The sequence below is a fragment of the Mytilus galloprovincialis genome, chromosome 4 (assembly GCF_965363235.1).
Source record: "Mytilus galloprovincialis chromosome 4, xbMytGall1.hap1.1, whole genome shotgun sequence".
NCBI lineage: Eukaryota > Metazoa > Mollusca > Bivalvia > Mytilida > Mytilidae > Mytilus > Mytilus galloprovincialis.
In genome coordinates this window covers 43,719,652-43,727,129 of record NC_134841.1, presented here as the reverse complement: position 1 = coordinate 43,727,129, position 7,478 = coordinate 43,719,652, and positions in this window count along the sequence as shown.

Below are 7,478 nucleotides of genomic sequence, written 5' to 3'. Positions count from 1 at the left end.
TTCATTAAACTATTTTAGTATAAAAAGTACTTAATGTTCACAACCGGCAACAAACTAAATGATTATAAGAAAATGGAACAAGAAACTATATTGACAAGTTTACAATCCCCTTCCCTTTCATGGGACCTACCGAATTAGACTATTTACCGGATTTGTTATTACATGTGCAACATGACGGGTGTCACATGTCTAGCAGGATCTGCTTACCCTTCCGGAGCACCTGCGATCACCCCTAGTTTTTGGTGGGGTTCGTGTTGCTTGTTCTCTAGTTTTCTTTATTGTGTCATGTGTACTATTGTTTCTCTGTTTGTCTTTTTCATTTTCATCCATAGCGTTGTCAGTTTATTTTCGATTTATGAGTTTGACTGTCCCTCTGGTATCTTTCGTCTCTCTTTGACAAATTATTATCACCTCCACATTTCGCAAGATATTCAGGTCAATGTTACACCATTGTAAAACTTTGATTATGATTTGATATTATAAAAGTAAAGGTTTGATAGCAAGATACTCTTGCCCTCTTTGACACTGTCGTGTTCCACTTTCTGTTAACATATAATGTAGGAAAATTGACGATCAAATATACCTTCGAAATGAACCATTACAGACTAAGGAAAACGATATTGACCTCAGCATGAACTCTACAAAATCTAACACTTTACTAATTTGTTTTAATAATAGCCCTAAAGTTTATAGTTTTGGTGGAAGATATTAAAATATTGTTCATTATATCTCCAGCGTATCCATAAGTCGTTGAGGTAATTATTTCTTTTGTCTTTCGGCTCACAAGTTTGTTGTTATTTTAGTAATGAATTCATTTTGAAAGCGAACTATGTGTTATGTATGATACGCTTCTTCATGTACGATTAACCTGTTTCTATAAAATTTTTGGACAATTATGCCTTAGGCTCCTTATTTTTAGTTTTCTGTCATATTTGGTTACACTCCCTTGTTTAAAAAAAGAGAGACCATAATCTTTTTAGATTTACAGTCACTGAACGTGTAGCACGATATTCAAAATGTTTGCAATGCGTTCCCGTAGAATTTTTTTTATGACCTCATTCAAAAGGTCCAGGTTCGCGGATTTTTTTAACGTGGTTCCCTCAAATAACTTGAATAATAAAATGATTGTTTTTATCCCATTTTTTTTTCATTTCGAACAGTTTTCGCATTAGCATTTTATAAAGAATACACACAAACACTGTCTCGATACATAAATTTTATTTGTAAAAGGCTCAAAACAGGATATAAATTCTCGGCAAAGTTTCACTGTCTTATTTTTTTCAAGTCTTTAGGTTGTTTTAAGTATTCGTTTTTATTCTGGAGTTAGTCACCCGTTCGGTTTTAACATGTATATCCATTATATAGTCATTTTTATTAATTTACTGTTTGAAAAAAGTGAATCATTCTAAATATTAAGGATTTTCTTTTCCCAGGCAGATAATTAGCCATATTTGGCACACCTTTTTGGGACTTTTGGTCCTCAATGCTGTTCAACTTTTTACTTGTTTTGGTTCTCCAACATTTTAATCTGAGCGTCACTGATGAGTCTTACAAGTATGTGGACGAAACGCGCCTCTGGTGTATTAAATTATAAGCCTGGTACCTTTTGATAGCTATTATATTGTGCTTCTCTGTCCTGTATGTTCTCCCATTTAATTGTACTGTAGTCCTGTCATGTAATGTTGTTATTTTAATGTTATATTTAACATTGCCATAAATGCGGGAGGTTTGGCTAGGCACAAAAACAAGTTCAACTCACCATTTTTTTAAATGTCCTGTACCAAGTCAGGAAAATGGCCATTGTTATATTATAATTCGTTTCTGTGTGAGTTTCATTTTAGTGTTGTTTTTCTGTTGTGTCGTGGTTCTCCTCTTTTATTTGATGTATTTCCGTCAGTTTTAGTTTGTAACCCAGATCTGTTTTCTTCTCAATCGATTTATTAATTTCGAACAACGGTAAACTACTGTTGACTTTATTAATAAATAAAATTTATATTTCGAAACAATGAATGGCTATTTTATAAGTTTTCAAATTGCTAAGTACTTGTTGTAATTTAAATATAGTTGTGTGCGTTTCCGCTTCTTGTGTTCTTGTTATGTGTACGTTTAACTTTTTTTTGTAAACTGCATTATCTCTATTCCCTGCATTGTTTTCCCATCACACATTCAGTGCAACTACAATGTTCTAGAATACAATACAACCAACGAAACACGATGTTTGAATAGAAAAATATTCGCACAATTCTCATTATAGACTACATAGAAACAGAATTATTCGTACGCAACAATTATCTACGCACATGTTCAACTACATTCATTTAAATGAAACGTCAAAATCCTATACGTATTATGCATGTACACATAATCGTTAGTGTCTCGTGATCAGGCACATGTTATAACTATGTGCGTACGGAGAAAAGAAGGTGATCCTATTTCGGTTCGTCAAAAATATTTATATTTAAGATGAAAAGAAATTAATATATTGACTTCATATCTGCAGAATAAGAACGAGTTACGTATGATTAAAACGGACAACTCCTTGGCATATCTTTTCAGTTATCTTTAGCTTCATGACAATGTTTTCAAACAGCTGCAACAAATAAAGGCTTGTTTTGTTTTACAAAAAAACGTGTTAAATGTATGTGTCAGTTACTAGTGGGTGTATAGAATTACTCTAATCCTGTGTTAAATTTCATACCGGAAGCAGTATGAACTAAACATACAGCTGATGTAGGACAACAAAGTTACACAACTTTCAATGCAGCTGTAACTCATTTTCTGTCGCTACTTTACTCTTCGCGAAATCTTGCATTATAGATATCAAAAGTGTTTAACAATATAGTTATGTCTTTTCAAAAATAGGAAATACGAGGAACATTTCAATTAAATCAATCGCGAAAACATTCATAATGTGAAAAAATGTAATGTTTAGTATTAACTTTCAATAGCTATATATATAGGTTATAGTTTAAATTTATACGACAGCAGATTACCAATGTTTTAATTTCCTAAATTGATAACGAAGACACAAATCAAACTAACAATTAAAACCCGAGGGGATCGCTAAATTGAAAAGTAAACAAAATAAAAAACTTAGCATATTATGATATATGGATCCGGAGCGTTGACTTGTGTCAACGTCAAACTTCTTTGTTACCTATTTTTGTACATACGAATTCTATATTACAAAGCTTTGGAACAGATGGAAAATATCCGAGTTGTTTTCATTCTACTGATGTACTTTTAAAGGTGCACTAGCTACGAGATATGATTGTTTGTTGGTTTTTTTTTTAGATAAATTATTAATGAAATTGAAATAATGAAATAATAATTCGCTTTGAGTATCCAATTTGGTCCAGTTGTTTTGTCAAAATAAGCAAAGATATACACCGCACATGAATTATTCACTTGTAAGTGAATAATTCGACCTCATTAAAATCATATTTATGTGACCTTCAATTAAACCCCTTAGATGGGGATGGATTACGCATGAATTATGCGTGTTCATATCAAACGGAAAAGAATGTCAACATTGAAAATAAAACAAAGGCAAATCATTTGATCGATGGTTTCTATCCACAAAAACTCTTCCATATACAAGTAAAGACTATGATTAAGAAATATTTTATTCTACAATATGAAATTTAAACTGACGTAGAAAAATCCAATTGCACGAGTTCACTATTTATTAACATCTATGTTTATGTTAATATCGGACTATATAACCGTCGGCATTCTTCGTATGGTCACATCAGTGGGTAATTAGATGGCGTCTAGAATAAATTACACACGAACTGTTGATACATAATATCGAGTTTATGCATCTTAGATTGTTAAGTAACTTTTAACGTTCAGACATGATTATGATGCATCACGAGACAGGTAAATCCAGGTAGATAGGTTTTAAGAATTAAAGGCTCAAAATATCAGAATTGGCTTTTCAATTGCTGCAAAAAGTTTCTCAAATCAAAGGTTATTAATTATCAAATCATAAACCTCAAAATCTGTTATCAGTTGTACCATATTTACCAATTTTCTTGTCTTTTAGTATGGCAGCAGCAGTACCAGTACTTTCGATAGAGGAAACCCATTTTCTTAGAGTCGCCAACTTGTTGATCAAACTTTCACCAAAAGCTGTTAGAATCGTATTTGATAGAGAGTTTATTCCAGGTGGTTTGAAATCAGTTTTGTCAAAGAACTTGACGAAATTGGATAAGCTGAAGAAGAAACATGTTATTACGCAGACACAATGGAGTTTATTGTTTCCTTCAGGTGACTATGCTTCTTTTAAGACGTGTTTGGTTCATATTTTACATTAATCAGCGATACTAGGCCTACAATTTGATATGTAAGAAGTGTGTATAGTCTACATGGCGTCCAAATCAAAATATGTATAATACAAAAATCGAATACGAATTTAAAGATCATTTGAATCCTGAAACTTCCAAAAATTGTGCCATAAGTCCAAGAAAATCTATATTTAGGTATAGACTAACATTCGTATTCCAAATATTTCAAATTCATATAACGATTAAAATTTGAAAAAGTGTATATGTTTCAGTGAATTTGTTTAATCAGGGATTATGTAGAATCCCTGATTTTTCAGAGAATATGTAGACTCACTAAAATCATTATTAATTATATATAATTCCTGAAAATGACCAGTGATTTTACATAATTACTGAACATTATAATAATTATTCTACAAATTCCCTAATATGATTTCAGGGATTGTCAATAATTTAAGGATCCTTGGTTTGATAAAATAATTAATATTATAGACAAATTATCATATTCCTTGCCAGATGAAATAATTTTGCTTTTAAACAGAGGATAATCTTAAAGATATAACCAACACCGGGTTTCGAGATAATAATATCAACATTCCCTTTGTAGCGTTTACTTTACTATTGTTTGTCAATAAAAAAAAAAACAGTGTCAAAGGGATATTTAAATCCACAGAGCATGTCATTTGTGGTACATGTAAAACAAATGGTGGAGAAGATTATGGAACATCTGTTTTTGTGGGGGGTGGTTTTTTTTTCGGTGTTTTTTTTTTTTTTTTTTTTTTTTTTCTCAAACGGACAAGAAAGTCAAACTGAGAGAACTTACGCATCTAAATGTATAAAAAAAAAACAGAAAAAAAAGCAAAACTAAGGATTGACAGATAAATCAAAATTTTAGAGGAAGCTGGCATTTGGTGTAATATTCTCATAGCAAGCTTTAAAAGGAACGGGAAATCAGAAAAAAACATAATCATTATGGGAATTGTTTATGAAAGTCCTGAATAAGATATCGCCTGGCCACAAAACATGCTATCTTGCTTTAACTAGTTCTAGGTTGCTAATTTCCTTTTTTGTGTACTTTAAGATGTTTTTACTGAACTTTTTCTCTTAGGTGTGTCGTAAAATCTGATTCGATATAAAGGATATTGTGGTGAAAACAGATGTGAAGAATATTATTCTAATATATTGTGTTTAACATTTTAATATATATTGTGTTTAGCATCTTAACATTTTAAAAATTTGGGTTATCATTTTGATATGTTGCGCTTAACATTTTACAATCTATGTTTAGAATGATGTTTTGATATGATATATAGGATAAATTATTTGATTTTCTTTATAAATAAAACTTTTTTTTCATTTCAGTTATTATGTAGAATCCCTGACAATTTTTCTATTGATTCTACATATACCCTGAAAATTTCTGGGATTCTCCATACTCACTGATTATACAAGTCACTGCAATATATATACCGATGATATTTCATGTCAACAAGAAAGTGCTTGACTACCGGGCTCGTGAATTATGTGAAACTTCCACCATTGTTTTAATAACTGATACTAAAATAGACATCTATTAAAGTTCTTTTTTTATGTATTAGGTTCCGATCCACAATCGATTTACTTCGACCTAACATTGATGGTTTGTCTTCTTCGAAACCTGACAAAACTAATCATTCAAGACCAGCTTCCACAGCCATTTGATTTGAGTGAAGGAGCGGCTATATCCAGAATAAAATTTTACAGGAATCAAATTGTTCATTCCGACTCAGGTTCAATGACTGCCGCAGAATTCAGTTCAATATTTGCTGAAGTTTCTAAGGTAAGATACATCACCCACAAAAGATAACAATTGAGCAAATTAGCAATAGTTGAAATAAAAACAAAACTTTGCAACAAAAGAGATGATTTCAGCTTTTAACTTTCAATTCCCGGGCTTTATTTCCTATCATGATTTGCTTGATAGAATGTTGCAGCTTACTAGGAAGCTATCAAATCAAGCGATCTTAATGGTAAAGTTGAAATCCACCTTCGTAGATTTTAACGACGCCATCACGAGTTGGTTGACTGTTATGGAATATCCGTTTCACAGATGATAGCGGGTATGTTCCCAATGCCTTTTCAACAACCCCATCTTCTTTTCACGAATGTGACCTACCGAAATAGACGGGTTTGTATTAGCATGGGCAACACGACTAGTGACACATTCGGAGCAGGATTTGCCTACCCTTAAGAAGTACATGATATCACCCTCAGCTTTTGGTGGGGTTCCTGTTGCTTAGTATTAATTTTGTATGTTTTTTTTTCTTTTTTCATGGCGTTGTCAGTTTATTTTCAAACTATGATAAAATTGAGAATGGAAATGGGGAATGTGCCAAAAAGACAACAACCCGACCATAGAAAAAAACAACAGCAGAAGGTCACCAACAGGTCTTCAATGTAGCGAAAAATTGAGTTTGAATGTCCCCTTGTATCTTTCGCCCCTTTTTAAGCTGTTTATATATTTGAACAGCGGTATATTACTGTTGTCTTTATAACTCAATTTGATACATATATATCGTATGTATATATAACATCATAATAATATCATGAACATTTTTTTGACTTTACCAGATGCGCATGTCAACAACTAATGTCTCTTCAATGTTGCTTTATGTCAACATATTTGAAAATCCAAAACCTAGTACAAAATGCAGAGTCAATCAATTCAAAACAATTAACCTAAAGTAATACCATATCTGGTCAAGGAATCAGATATTGGCATGAGGGAGATATATTCACTAATTTAAAACAGTTTCCAAAACTTATAACTACAAATTTCAATCAAAACAATATCCGTTGTTTCGTACAAGTTCCAAAGATTGGCCCCTAGGCTTGTGATACCCTCGTTCATCAACAGAGGTAACGATCCAGTAGTAGTAACCTTTAGACATAATTTACATGTCACAAATATAATATTCTATGTTTCACTCTGAATATTTTTACAGTAGAGGTATTTACCCTTTGTGACTTTCAAATCCGACAGCACACAAAAGAATTCAGGGTGGTAATAGAACAGATATTATGTTTATGTTAATTGTAATATATAGTTACGTATTCGTACTTGTAAATTGTAATTAAAGAAGCTAATGCACTTCTGTTATTGTATTCATGATAAATGAAGATTAATTTTTATTAATGTTAACGTATATC